Genomic DNA, 15,763 nt, shown 5'->3' with positions numbered 1-15,763 from the left:
GAATCAGCAGTCGCATTTCTTCTCAAGCATGCAGTATGCGAAGGCACACAGGAAGCACAGCTGTGCCAAAGCTAGCAGAAATCTAGCCACCTGGTTACAGATGGAATTAGATGCTTTTTCATTCACTAGATGAGGATTCATTGCTATTTCTGTCAGCAGAGTTCTGAGGAAGAGATAATATTATTAGGGCGGGAAAAAAAGCAATGCATACTTTAATCAGAACATTGTTTGGCACATGCAGGGGTGCCCTAGGATATTCTTTGTGTGCAGACTCTGTGACTTCCTTCTGATCCTTTTAAAAATAATTTGGTCATCACTTCAAACCTCACAGACAGTGCATTCTTTGTGCATGGGATTTCCAGCTGAGACATAAACAAATAATACCTGCAATTTCTAGACTAGACTTTCCCAAAGTCTTTTTAGCCACAGACATTGTTAAAAAAAAACAGCAGTTTTTTGAACAGCGTTTGCTCACACTTCCCATATCTCTCAATCCCTACCTTTGCCCTGCCAGCTATACTGCTGGTGCTGGCAGGACTCTCACATGGTCAGGCTCACCAGGCAGGCAGCAAAACAGCCATCTCTGCCCTGGCTGCCCAGGACCACCACAAAGCAACACCCAGGCTACTCCTTCAGGGCCAAGGCATCTTCAACAAGTACACTCCACATGTCACCAAAGTGATGCTCTTATGACATAGCAATTTATAAAAACTTAAATGAAAGAGCAACGAAGTATGTTATATAACACTTTTTTTAGAAATATCTAGGTAAATTAAAAAGATCAGGAGAAAGCTGGAAACCCTTCTTCTTTTCTCTTTCTCTGGGTCTTTTTATTCAGGTTAACACAAGGTGGGTGCCAGTCTCTTCTCCCAAATAGTAAGTCATAACAGGAGAGGAAATGGCCTTAAGTTGCAACAGAGGAGGCTTAGATTAGTCAATAGGAAAAAATTATTCACTGAAAATGCTGTCAAGCATTGCAGCAGACTGACAAAGGAAGTGGTTGAATTATCATCCCAGGAAGTATTTGAAAGCAGTGTAGATGTGGTGCTCAAGGGACATGACTCAGTGGTGGACTTGGCAGTGTTAGAGGTTAATGGTTGAACTCAATGATCTTTTCCAACCTAAGTGTTTCTATGGTCCTATGGTTCACAATGCCACTGCTCACATTTCTTGGATATCTGCCTGACACCCTGCTTTTTGCTTTTTTTAATAACTCTTTCTTCTAGTAGCTTGTCTTTCTCTAGTTCTCCTCCACAATGTTTTGGGTTTTTTTATTTATTTCTCAATTGACAACCTCTAACCTCCTGCCTCTAGCACTGATGTCTAGGCAATAAACCACATACAGACCTTCACAATTGGTTAACTTAATCACCTGTATTGGTCCTGAAAAGAGGAGCAACTTTTCGCATTCCTCTGCTGCTTTTGCTTTCATAGAATCATAGAATTAGTCAGGGTTGGGATGGACCACAAGGATCATCTAGTTCCAGACCCCCTGCCATGAGCAGGGACACCCTACCCTACATCAGGCTGGCTGGAGGCTCATCCAGCCTGGCCTTAAACACCTCCAGGGATGGGGCCTCAACCACCTCCCTGGGCAACCCATTCCAGGCTGTCACCACTCTCATGGTGAAGAACTTCCTCCTCACATCCAGTCTGAACCTACCCGTTTTTACTCACTGTAAACAAAAAAGTAAGCACTAAATGCCTGTGTCTCCACACAATACTGTACATTTTGTCATCCCCACATAGTAAACCTTTGCCTAGTAGGCACTTTTATCTTTTCTGGTGATTCCACTAATGTCACTTTTCATAGAAAAAAGTTAAAAACTTTTGTGAAACACTGTGCTAGTAGAAGCTGATTATATTCTCAGTGTACCTCATTTAACTCCTTTGGATGACTTCTGTCTACAACAGAGGCAAATATCTGTCACGGACAGGTTTCTTCTGTCTATAACTCACACTGTTTCCAGATGGACAAACAACAGCTTTATAAAACAAGAATCAAACAAGATCCATGCTTGCACCAAAAAAAACCCCAGGTTGACTCACCAAGAACAACACAAAGATGATAGAAAATAGTTATGAAGAATATACTGTTTAAAATGGTACCTGGACAGATGATCATTTTCTTTATTATGTCTGCAGCTGCCACCAGCTTGGGTTTACATATTGATGGCCAGATTCACATTTTCACTCTTCATTTATTTAACACATCCCTTTTTAATCTTTCTGACCTCCAGCCTGCTCAGTGAAAGTACATCCTTAAGGTGTATATTTTGTTTGGTTTAGTTCAAACACACTATAATCTATACACTTTCACCTTTACTACAGAGCATTTACGTTTTAATTTCCACTTAGTATGTACTCAGTATCCTATGACTAATCTCAGAGAAATGACTGGTGTAGATTGCTTCAGGCAATAGGAGCTATAGTTGCAGTACTCAATGTATCTTCAGCTACAAATCTAAACCTTTAGGAAGGCAGCTTATTCCTCTGTAGTGATATGAAAGACAAACTAATGTGAGATAGATCTCAACATCTAACAGTAAGCACCATCTTGCCTGTATGTAGCTGAAAAAAGTATTTTTAGCTTAGAAAAGCATTGATTAATTTCTCACAAGCAGTGATCCATATATAGGAAGTTTGTATGTCATTTCTGAACACAGGGAGTTCCTTCAGTCCCCAGCTTAACAGACAGTTAACGACCTTACAAAGAAGAAACATTTTTGAGTTACGTGAAATGGCAGTGATGCTTTCAAGTTCTTGTAAGCCAGGAACTAGTTAAGTAATTTTGCACATACTGAAGGCCAACAGAAAATTCTGTCTACAAAATTAATTAATCTCGTCTACAAAATAAATGAATAAATCTATGATATTTCTCTCTAAGCAATATACCCAATTAATCCTGTATTTCTCACAGTCATGGATGAGATCTTTGCCAGGTTATTTGTCTTACTTTATTCTCACATACATTGCTTCCAAAAGATGTGAACTGCATATTCGAATCCTGATAGGCTTATTTTTTGCCTTAAAAACAGTTTATTTGCACTTTGCTATCCCTTTTCAAGGTAGCAGTTTTCCTTCAGATTTGTCATGCTTTTGCTAGGTTGTTATTTCTTGATTAAGAATCACGATAACTGACAATACTCTGACAAATCCACCAGTTTGTCCACCAGCAAGAACAAACATCCAAGCTACTAGATGATGGACAACTACAAGTCTTGTTTCCCCCCAGCTTTGATGGGCAATGAAACAGTAATATTAACATAAAAGTATGGTCCACGATGATTTAAGTTGACAGCTCACTGATATAAATTGAACAATAACATTTCTTCCACCTCTTGTTTGGAAATTTACAAACTCAGGACACAAAATCACAACACCTTTACATTAAGTTCAATGCTTTATTCAGAATTGACTTAATTCAAAAGAGAATACAAAAAAATGGAGCAATCACAGGACATATCATCATCATCATCATCATCATCATCCCTAGAACACTTCTAGTTGTTGTATTTCTCTGTTCAATAAACCAAAAAATCTTTTAAGTGATTCTTTGCAAGGCAGAGAACAAATTTGCATAGGAAGTGCACTGTTTGCCTTATGACTAATAAAATTGATCTCGCATCCAAATGACTTATCTCCACTGCTTGATCCTGCCAAGAAAAAAATCAGATGCTTAAAAAGTAATTGATTAGGATGACAAATGACAGTGAAAACAGAATCATAGAACGTTAGGGGTGGAAGGGTCCTCCAGATATTATCAGGTCCAATCCCCCTGCCAAAGCAGGATCACCTAGGGCAGGCCACATAGGAACACATCCAGGTTGGCTTTCAAAGCCTCCAAAGAAGTCTCCACAGCCTCTCTGGGCAGCCTGTTCTAGTGCTCCATCACTCTCACAGAAAACAATTTTCTCCTCACATTGAGGGGGAACCTCCTGTCTTCCAGCTTATATCCATTATTCCTCATCCTATTACCTGGGTGCCACTGAAAGGAGCACTCCTCAGATGTTTATAGACATTAATACGGTCCCCTCTCAGCCTTCACTTCTCCAGACTGAAAAGACTCAGTTCTCTCAGTACTTCTTCATAGGAGAGATGTTCAAGTCCTGCACTCATCCTCACAGCCCCTAGATGGACCCCTGCCAGTAGTGTCTTTCTTGAATTGAGAAGCCCAAAAATGAACACAGTGTTCCAGATGTGGTTGCAACTGGCAGAATAGAGGCAGAGAAGAACCTCCCTACCTGCAGAACACGCTTTTACTAACGCATCCCAGGATATCATTTGCCTTCCTGGCTGCAAGGACACATTCCTGTCCCATAGATAATAAAAATAGGACTCCAAGCTCTTTTTCTTTGGAGCTGATTTCCACAGGAGGATGACACCTAATCTGTACCAGTGTCTGGTGTTATTTCTCCTCAGACACAGGACTCTACGCTTGTCCTTAATGAACTTCATGAGGCACACCTTTACCCAGCCTGTCCAGGTCTCATTGGATAGCAGCACAATGCTCAGAGGTGCCAGGCTCTCCTCACAGTTTTGTATCATCAGCAAACTTGCTGAGAGTACACTCTGTTGCCTCATCCAGGTTGTTAATGAAGATATTAAACAAAACTGGACCCAGTACTTATTTCTGGGGTACACCACTGGCCACAGGCCTCCAACTTTATGCCACTGATCACAACTTTCCTTTCTGCTCTGTTGTTGAGCCAAGTTTTCAATCCACCTCACAGTCCAATCTTCTATCCCATATTTTTTGAGTTATGGGATACTGTGTCAAATGTCCTAACTGAAACCAAGATGTACAACATCCACTACTGTCCCTTCATCTACCTGTTTGGTCATGCCTTTGTAGAAGGCTATCAGATTAGTCAATCAAGACTTACACTTAGTAAATCCATGCCAGCCACTCCCGAGAACTGTCTTTTCTTACACATGGTTAGAGATGGTCACCAGAATGAGTTGTTCCATCACCTTACCTGGGATGGAGGTGAGGCTGACTGGCCTGTAGTTGCCTGGATCTTCCTTGTTGAGCCTTTTTAAAGACTGAAGTAACATCAGCTTTCTTCCAGACTTCAGCCACCTCTCCTTTCCTCCATGATCTTTCAAAGACGGTGGAGGGCAGCTTGCCAGCATCAGCCAGCTCCTTCAGCACATGTGGATGCACTCCATCGGGGCCCACCAATTTGTGCTGTTTCAGTTGGCCCAAGTGACTGAAAAGAGCCTGTCCCCTTCCTTCTTTCTCTGCAGGGCTGCTGTTAATCCATTTACTCCTACAGTAGCCCATGAAGACCCAACCTAAGTGCTCATGTTGCCCACTGAAGATGAAATGCAGCCTGATGCTGTTCAGAGCGATAGGGGCTGCAAACAGAGTAAGGAAGTGATCTTCCTCGGGCGGGTGCGGATGCTACCCAAAGGGCTGGTGGCCCTTTGCTCTTGTGTCTCTTTGAGGGAGGCGGTGGCCAGTAGAGAGAAAGGGTGCGCTTGGGGAGGGCAAATGTCCCCCGGGGGTCACTGAGGGAAGCAAAGCACGGGCACAACGCTCGCGGGCGTGCGCCGGCTGCGAAGGGCTGGGAGGGAGCAGCGCGGCGGCAGGGAAGCGTCCCTCTGCGTGCCAGCCCGACACAGGCCGAGGACGGGGGCGAGGAGGCGCCCGAGAGGCTGAGACCAGGCGGCCATTTCGCTGCCGTCTCCGTCACAGCCACGACCGCAGCCCCCAGGGGCGGCCGCCGTTGCCAGGGTGACCGGCCAGGGGCGCCCCCGCCCTCCCGCGCTCGCCCCCGCGCGGCGAGCCCCGCCCCCCGGTCATCGGAGGGGCGGTGGCAGCGCAGCGAGGTTCCCTTTGTTCAGCCATTTCAGGGGCCGGAGCCAGCCGCGGAGGGAGAGGACGGGCTGCTCCCTCGCCACTCCCCTGCCACCGGGCTCTGGGATGGTGTGGGTAGGTATCCGGACTGCGAGGGGCGGGTTGGGACGTCCCACCTTCGGCGGTCGCTGCCTGCCTGCTGGCATGGGCCCGGGGCGGCAAGCGCCGTCGGGGTGTACCGCTCCGGTATCGGGGGCTTCCGCGCCGCCGCTGGGAGGGGAGACGTGGTGTCCCGGCCCTGGGCTGCACCTTCCCTTCCTCCCCAGCGCTGCGGGCTCTGCCGCCTTGTACTGGTGGAGCCGGCAGGCAGGACTGGTGGCGGAGGCTTGATAGGCGACCGCGGCCTGAGGGGCCCTTGGCCTAAGGGCCGGGCACACATCCCGTCCTTAATCCGCCGGCCGCCTCTGAGGGCTACCGGGGTGGCAGTCTCCGCGACCAGACTGCAAACTGTCGGAAAGTGAAAGACGCCTCAGGATATAGGAACGTGGCTATATTTCCTGCCTTGTTTTATGGAGTACGCGGGGTCTCTGCTCTACATATTTGGCTAATTTTGACGTTCTTTTCCCTATGAAATATTAGAGGGGAAGGAAATCTCTTAGCTCTCTTGTGCGTTTGTTTGTTTCTCGGGGAGATTGTTAGGCAGTGGAGATAACTCACAGAATTTTTAAAGTCTTTGTGGAGTTAGTGTTAAAAGCGAAGAAATGCTTTTTGTGTTGGTATAAATGGCTTGGTTAGTTTGCAAAGACATTTACCTCTTTGATGTAAAGGTAATAATTCCTCTCGCATTTCTGCTGAAGGCAAGGGCTGGACACCATAGCTTCATAACTTGTGTTCTTGACGTCTTATTTAAATCATCCTTAATGTGGCATTCGGATATTTCACAGATGTTATGCAATCCTTATAACACTCATTTGACAAAAAGTTGACTTTTGTTCCTTCTTTATTTGTGTGATTGAACAGAAAAAAAAAGCATGCCCAACATCATACAAGGCGACTTTAGTGGCACTGGAAAATCAGCCTATATTACTAATCCAGGGTCTTAGCTATGCTTAAAATGATAGAACACAATCTGTTTCAAAGAGTCCTCACTCTACATCTGCTGTGTGAATTGTAGTTATTTCTGAGTTGTATGTGGGAGGATGGAGGAAAGGTGCGTGCAACTGGGAAGAATAGTTTTTATATGATGATAATTACTTTAGAATGCATTTATTCAAAATCTACTTAGCTTATACTCACAGTGGTGTAATACAAAAGGATAATTGTGATCCTGCAAAAGCAGGGTTAAATAAAGCAGTTTATTGCCTGTCTTAAAGGAGGAAGGCTCTGGTTAGAATTAATATTGACTAAGGACCATATTCGCTGTTGGATACAGGCAGTGACACACATTTCATTGACTTATTAAGTTGATACAAATGCAGGCACATCTGCTAAACTCAGCTAAGCATGCCCTGTGACAGGAAGGTAAAAACATTAATGATGGATTTATGAAGGCAGGCTTTTACTGGATTTTCTGCCATACTTTTCTATTATATTTATTTAGAAACCAGTTTAGAAATCCTTGTATGTGGGTATTGAAGAGAACACAGATATGTGTGCCTTACTTTAGGTTCATGGTGAGATCCCTGGAGATGGAGCTACTGTATAATCAGGTGATAGCTATGCATAGTGCTGTCCAGAAGACTGGCAGAGATGAAACTGAGTATAATTCAATCAAGTTTCCATCATATTCCTGCTTCAGGCACACCAAGATGCTATGGCTACAAAGGAGGGTGGCAGAAGGCCAAATATAATCCTCCTTTATACTCAGAACCTGTACAGTTTGAAGATCATGACTGAAACCAAGCTAAATTTTATCTTTGAAATGTCTCATTGATAGAGATTTCCTTTTGTTGACCCACTGTTACTGTCACAAAGAAATCTGTACTGTGGGTTTGTGAAATTGATACACACTCATCAACGTGGTGTTGTCAATGAAGTTGTGGCAGTGCCATGCAACAGAGGATATTTTTTTCTTCATTTTTAAAGGGTAGGATTTGATTTCTGTTATTTTTTGCCTTATTTATGTTGCAGCTTTACTTAGTTTTGATCACAAAAATAGATTTTGCCTGTTAAGTCAGTTCCAGATCCTATGAACATTCAAATACATGTATCAGTGTATGTTTTGTTCACTAGTTACACTTCATTGTACTGTTTTGTAGTATTGGTTTGGTTAGTTTGGATAGGTTTTCTATCTGTATGTGAGAGAAAACTAGTTGTTACACAGGTAGCTTTTAAGATTATGCCTGAATTCTGTATTCTTCAGTTAGACTTTAATTTTGAAGTCTTGAACATTTAAATTCTGTGTTGGTCTTACCCATGCTGAATAACTTGTAACACTTCATATTGGTATGCTGTAACAGTACGAGCAATTTTTGCCAATGTGCTTCTTCTAGTGGTGTGTGACACACCATTTTAAAGTTAGTGCATTGTTAAATATGCAGTTTGATTAGTGAAAGAAATGTAAAAGAAACCCAGAACAAAACCAAACCAATACCCAACTAAGCAGATACATCTGTGTATTGCTTACAAGTGAATAAAAAAAAACCCAAACCAGAACAAAACCATCCAAAAATGCTTAATTTTCTACAGTAGAGAGAATGAGAACTATGAAAGAGAGTTTAACTTCTGACTGTGGTTTCAACTCTTTATAACTTTACATTTCATGCAGTTGACACATTACTACTTTAAGATAAAGATGCCATGCAGAATGCCAGCACATTTATTTAGTGGAGTCTGCAATGGATTTTTGTAAAAAAATATATCAAAATGGACTTAAAGTTATTAAATGACCTGTGCATTTAAGGTAAATTGAATTATTTTTATTTATCATTTATCTACTAAGTCTTCTTTATGTTTGCCAAGGGAAAAAGTAAAACCTTTAAAGCTTTGAAGTATTTATTTCATATTGATTGTGTTATTAGTAGCATTTTAAGTTAATTACTTTACATATTTAGGCTAACAACTAATTCCCACAGCTAATCTGTTATTCAAGTACCATTCTGATAATCCTTCACAAACCAACTTTAAATTATTTGAAAGTCTAAAATATTGAAAACCCACAACTCAAGTAAGAATGACAAATTCATCATCAAATTACATTTTAACATGTTGGTATTGATTAAGTCTATCTGGCTTTTATAACCTGAATGTATAATATGTATAATATGTATAATTTTTACTTTCTGAAGTTACTTTCTTTGATATGAAAGGCTACATTTGAAGTAGGAGGAGGTGAAATAATTGCTACATGATTGGTAGCACTTTTAATGTTGATCATTTTGGCTAAGGCTGTATTACCTCCCCAACAAATTTTTCTGATCATTCATCTACACAACAATCTCCGTATGTGTAGAAACAGTGATGTAGCCACCTCAGTGCACAAGTTTTGACTTGGGTTCATTGCTTGCTTTCAGACTTTCTTGCAATTTTCTTCACACTAGTTCAATCCCACTTCAAAACTGGTCTTATGGGTACAATTGTGAGAATGCTTTTTCAAAAGAACAAAGGTACAAATGGGAGAATACAGTAAGCATTATGATACTGCTATATATAACTCATAAAATTGCTTCCTGTGTTTGGTCTCTGGGGGTTTTGTTTTGTTTTTAACCAAGTAGTGTAAATCCACCTGTTTCTCCAGAATTATTCAGTGATATTGTAAAAGCTCATTGCCAGAAAGGACCATGATGGTCTCTACAGAAGAACTATACAAGCTTCTGTGATGTCTGTTGGCTTCGAGTAGTAGCAGCTTCACTATAAAGTTTAACTGGGGACTCCAAGACTCTCTTAAATACCACCTTAGATGTCGTATCCAGGAGCATTTAGAAGATGGCTGAATATTCTTAAACTAAAAAAGTCAAAGCGTTTTTTCCATATTTAATGTGCATCTTAATTTTAAGTAGTCCTTACTGCTCGGATTATGGTAGCTTCATAACTGAGTATTTATTGAATTTTACTGTTCTAGTCAGATAAAAATTGGAAATTTTCCTAAGAAGTTTTTTTTAATACTATTTTAATTTCTAAAAATATTGCTCTATTCTTTCATGTTTGTGTCACATAATCCCTGTTGTGTTAATGTTACAGCACTTGGATCATACTGGGGTTTTGTATTAAACTCAACTCGTATTTCTATTTCAACTCAATTGCCATCTAAAAATGCTGATACTCAGAGGGAGTTAAAAACTTTTTTTAAAAAATAAATTTGCAAATTCAACTCTTTATGTAGAACCACAGAATGGCTTAGGTTGGAAGGGAAGAGATCATTTACTCCAACCACCTCTCCATGGGCAGGGACACCTGAACTGGACTTGGACACCCCAAAGCAGGAGGCTTCCACAGCCTCCCTGGGCAACCCATTCCAGATGCTTAGGACCAAGCTGTAATGACCTACATGTCAGTAACTGAAGCTCAGTAGGTTCACAGCAATTCCAGTTGGACCCTCAACTTTAGTAACAGAACCTGACCTCTCCCACAGGCAAAGCTAGTTCCTGTGATCCAAAGATACATATATTTTCTAGACCCTGCAGTTGTATAGTCAACATATATATTGAAACAGATTTGGTTTGGTTTTGGTATTGTAGATGTTCCTTTTAACTAATTACTCACCAAGATCACACCACTAATGTCAATTACTAATTAAATGAAATTACACAAAACAATTTAGATACAAATGCTAAAACAAAGCAATGTCTGCAGTTGTGCCTTAGTGGTCTTGTAAAGGTCAATTAAGTTCTGTTTTGCTTCTTTGATTAAGGTGGTTAGGGCATAATTCCTTTTTTTCTTGTATATGATTTGATCACTTATTTACCCTTCACTGATGCTCATATGTTTAATTTTGTCCCTTTTGGGGAGAACTCCATTCCGGATTGTGGTGGTTTGGCTGTAACCCGCCCCCCACACTTTAGAAATTGCCCCAGCTAACTCAGAAGGGACTCTGGGAATATATATGAAAGCTATTTATTTACAGCAGCACAATATACAAGCAGATATTTACAATATATACAGTTATATACAGAAATATACAAAGGATAAACAATACAGAAGCACAACTCCCCTCCCAGAAACCTGAGTCCCCAGGAGGGGCTCTCAAACCACCCCTGAACCTCTCCCTGCCCCTCTCAACCTTACCCCAGTTCCCATGAAGAAAACCTCTTGGTGCAGCCAAGAGGTCAAGGAGCAAGGTTAGTGGCAGTGAGGTTAAGGAGATGTGGCTCGGTCTGAAGGCAAAAGCAGAGTGAGAACAAAATGGAGAATGTTATCTAATGTTTACTTCTTGTTCCCATACTTCTCAGCGGGACTGTGAGAGAAGAGACACAACCATGTTTTCCTTTCATAGCCAATTATCTACTTTCTCTCACCAAAACATTCTAGCCTGCTGCAAACTAGCACAATCCACCCCTGTCTACTTCGCTCAGAGTGTCGCTGGTAGTTATCCGTTCTAATCCAAGCCAATATTTACAATAAAACAGTATATACAAGTTCAGTTCACACTTCATTCCAGCTATCTCAGATGTAGGTGGTTCAAAAGCTCAGAACAGTTTGTCTCCTCACAGATGAGACAAGAACAGGGACTTCCAGGTGACATTGGGTTCGTGCTCACGTACTGTAGATTCTCTCGTAGATTCTTCTAGTGTTGGACACCGACAGTACCTAGAATAGAAAACTCCTAACAGCTTGTATTAGACACTCTGAATTTAAACTCTCTCAGCTAAGGTTAGATTTCTCTGTGGAATACACTGGATTTCACCATTCTCCTGCATTACCCAGTAGGTGTGACCAGGACCTTCAGCAGAAACCACCCCTCGGACAGGTTTCCCTTCGCCCGAAGGAGAAAATACCCAAACAGTTTTCCCTAACAGATTCTTCTCACGTACAACAGGAACTTTATCATTGTCTACTGTTTGGACCAAATCTGATTGTGCAGGTCCTGCTCTGTTTACTGAACCTCTACTATTTACCAACCAGGTAGCTTGTGCTAAATGTTTGTCCCAGTTTTTCAGAGTTCCACCCCCCATGGCTTTCAGGGTGGTTTTCAGCAAACCTTTGTAGCGCTCAATCTTCCCTGAAGCTGGTGCATAGTAGGGTATATGGTAAATCCATTCAATACCATGCTCTTTGGCCCAGTTTTTCACAAGAGTGCTCTTGAAATGAGTGCCATTGTCTGACTCAATTCTCTCTGGAGTTCCATGGCTCCACATGATCTGTCTCTCCAAGCCAAGAATGGTGTTGCGTGCAGTAGCAGGTGGAACTGGATAGGTTTCCAGCCATCTGGTGCTGGCCTCTACCATCGTTAGCACATACTGCTTGCCAGAATGAGATCGAGGTAAAGTGATGTAGTCAGTCTGCCAGGCTTCACCATACTTGTACTTTGACCATCTCTCACCATACCATAAGGGCTTGATTCACTTAGCCTGCTTAATAGCAGCACAAATGTCACAGTCATGGATGACTTGGGTGATAGCGTCCATGGATAAGTCAATTGACCTATCGTGTGCCCACCAGTATGTTGCATCTCTGCCTTGATGTCCAGATGAGTCATGGGCCCACCGAGCTAGGAACAGTTCACCTCGGTGTTTCCAATCAAGGTCAAAATCAAGATCAGAGTTGGTATCAACTTGAGCAATCTTAGCAGCTTGGTCTGCCTGCTGATTGTGGTGATGTTCCTCAGTAGCTCTATTCTTAGGCATGTGTGCATTTACGTGCCGCACCTTCACTGGAGTTCTCTCCGACCGTTCATCAATGTCCTGCCATAGATCAGCACACCAAATAGGCTTTCCTTTCCTCTGCCAACCATTCTTCTTCCAGTCCTTTAGCCAACTCCATAGAGCATTGGCTACCATCCACGAGTTGGTGTAGAGGTAAAGGATAGGCCAATTCTCATGTTCAGCCACATCAAGAGCAAGTTGGACAGCTTTTACCTCAGCGAACTGACTGGATTCTCCTTCTCCATCTTTCGTTTCGGTAACTCTCCTGGTAGGACTCCAGACTGCTGACTTCCATCTTCTCTTGTTCCCAACAAGACGGCAGGAACCATCTGTGAACAAAGCATAGTTCTTTTCCTGATCAGAGAGATCACCATAGGGAGGAGCTTCCTCAGCACGAGTTATTTTCTCCTCTGGAGGTTTGGTGCAGTCTGTGACTTCCGGCCAGTTGGTGATCACCTCCACCAGACCAGGTCGGTCAAGATTACCCATTCGTGCTCGCTGGGTTATCAAAGCCATCCATTTAGACCAGGTTGCATCTGTGGCATGTTGCGGTACTGAACCTTTGCCTTTAAACATCCAGTTTAGAACTGGCAGTCTAGGAGCTAAAAGCAATTGTGACTCAGTTCCAATCACTTCAGAAGCTGCTTTCACTCCCTCATAGGCTGCTAGAATCTCTTTCTCAGTTGCAGTGTAATTTGTCTCTGAACCTCTGTAACAACGTCCCCAGAAACCAAGTGGACAACCACGTGTCTCGTTTGGAGCTCTCTGCCAAAGGCTCCAAGTTGGACCATTGTCACTGGCAGTCATGTACAGAATGTTCTTAATGTCCGGACCAGATCACACAGGTCCCGGGCCCACTGCATGGACTATTTCTCACTTAATCTGATCAAAGGCTGCTTGTTGTTCAAGCCCCCACTTGAAATTGTTTCTCTTACGAGTTACATCATGCAGGGGTTTGACAATCTGACTGAAACCAGGAATGTGTAGTCTCCAAAATCCCACGACACGAAGAAAAGAAAGTGTGTCCTTCTTACTGGTGGGAACTGCCATGGTGGAGACTTTGTTGATCACATCCTGAGGAATGTAATGGCGACCATCCTGCCACCGCACTCCCAGAAACTGAATTTCTTTGGCAGGTCCTTTGACCTTGTCTCTCTTAATGGCAAAACCTGCTTGCAACAGAGTGTCAATGATTTTGTTACTTTTCTCAAAGACTTTCTCAGCAGTTTGGCCCCACACAATGATGTCGTCGATGAACTGGATGTGCTCTGGAGCTTTACCTTTCTCCAGTGCATTGTGCATGACTGAGTGACAGATGGTTGAGCTGTGTTTCCACCCCTGAGGCAAACGATTGAACTGGTACTGGATTCCTCTCCAGGTGAATGCAAACTGGGGCCTGCACTCCTTTGCTATGGGAATAGAGAAGAAAGCATTAGCAATGTCTATGGTTGCATACCATTTAGCCTCCTTCAATTCCAGCTCGTACTGGAGTTCCAGCATGTCCGGCACAGCTGCACTCATGGGTGGCGTCACCTCGTTGAGGGCACGAAAGTCAACTGTGAGTCTCCAATCACCGTTAGGTTTGCGCACAGGCCAGATGGGACTGTTGAAAGGTGAATGAGCTTTCTCGATGACAGCCTGACTCTCCAATTGACGAATCAGCTGATGAATGGGCAACAAAGAGTCACGGTTAGTTCTGTACTGCCTATGGTGCACAGTTTGAGTAGCAGTTGGCACTTCCAGATCCTCTATGTCATGATGTCCCACAACTGCAGATTCATCTGAAAGTTCAGGTCTAATGGACAATTTCAATTTACCATCCACAATCTCTACAGATTCTATTCCAAAAACCCATTTGTTACCCTTAGGATCTTTGAGACAACCTTGTCTCAAAAAGTCAATTCCCAGAATGCAAGGCACATCAGGACCAGTTACAATAGTATGTTTCTTCCACTCTTTACCAGTTAAACTGATCTCAGCCTGTATCTTAGTTAACTCTTGAGATCCACCAGTGATTCCAAAAATAGATATGGACTCTGTCCCTTTGCAATTTGATGGCAACAAAGTACACTGAGCACCTGTGTCAACTAGAGCCCTGTATTTCCAAACTTTTGAACTGCCAGGCCACCTAATGAATACATTCCAATAGATTCGGTTCTCTCCACTATCCCTTTCCTCCTCCTGGCTGGAGACAGGGCACCCCTAATGCTGAACATGGCATGTAGGGTGTACACAATGATTGGTGTTGTTGTGAGAGAAATTGCAATTGTTGGAATAATTGCAGTTGCTCTCAGGAGCTGAAGAAGTGACAGCTACTTTCCTGGCATTATTGCCTCTGTTTCTGCCACTCTGCAGATCCCTGACTCTCTTTGAAAGAGCTGAAGTAGGTTTACCATCCCATTTGTTCATGTTCTCACCTTATGTGTTACGCAGAAGTATCCAGTGACGCACGTGATTGCTGATGTCTAGGTGGAATTTGTCTCCTCCTGGGCTGGAATGGCCTTGCAGGAGGTGGGCGTCTGTTCCTGCTGGCAGAAACATGCACCCATTCAGACGATGCAGGAATGGTATCTTTTACCAGATTGGAAATGTTTTTGAGATCCTCCTTCAGTTCTTTCATGCTGTCTTTGATGTCATCCTTAATACCTTCTTTAAGCTCTGTACCCAGTGTTTTTATAGCAGAGACTAGGCCAGAATGTGACAAGCTGTCCTCTACCTGCCTGAGCTGGTCAGTGAATTCACCAACAGTGAAAGACCTTCCATTATCACTCCTTGATAGGAACTTGCTGGCCAAGATGTTAGCATAGGATGAAGGAGCAAGCTTAATAAGCTTCTTCATGAGACCTGTTGCAAGGGGAATGTCATCAGGCTCATGTGTGCCATGATCTCCATAAAGCACTTCCTTCACAGCAAACTCCTTCAGAAGCTTAATTCCCTGCTCAACGGTGTTCCACTTCTTGGCAGCCCATGGCAAATCATCTCAGGAAGGATATCTCATAGCCACAGCCAATAGAAGGCGTGTCCACAAGCTAACCTTACCAAGAGGACTTGCCAGGTATTTGTCCACTCCACTCTCCTTAGTGAGTGGTCCCAGCTGCTTGGCAGACTTGTCTCCTACCTGCAGAGCATTAGCACCAATGCTACGGTATCTCACTAGCCA

At 42.9% G+C, this 15,763-nt stretch overlaps 1 protein-coding gene across 1 annotated transcript in view; it reads left to right on the top strand.

Annotated features, from left to right (window-relative positions):
- Nucleotides 1-5,824: 5,824 nt before the first annotated feature.
- Nucleotides 5,825-15,763, top strand: part of TNPO1 (transportin 1) — an 81,994-nt gene continuing 72,055 nt past the window's right edge. The window contains exon 1 of the mRNA XM_064140375.1: nucleotides 5,825-5,938. The gene's annotated coding sequence lies outside the window, so the exon portion shown is untranslated. The remainder of the gene's footprint in view (nucleotides 5,939-15,763) is intronic.

This window comes from Pogoniulus pusillus, chromosome Z (genome assembly GCF_015220805.1).
Source record: "Pogoniulus pusillus isolate bPogPus1 chromosome Z, bPogPus1.pri, whole genome shotgun sequence".
Lineage (NCBI taxonomy): Eukaryota > Metazoa > Chordata > Aves > Piciformes > Lybiidae > Pogoniulus > Pogoniulus pusillus.
The sequence above is the reverse complement of the archived record's forward strand: the minus strand, read 5'-3'. Positions and strand labels throughout refer to the sequence as shown.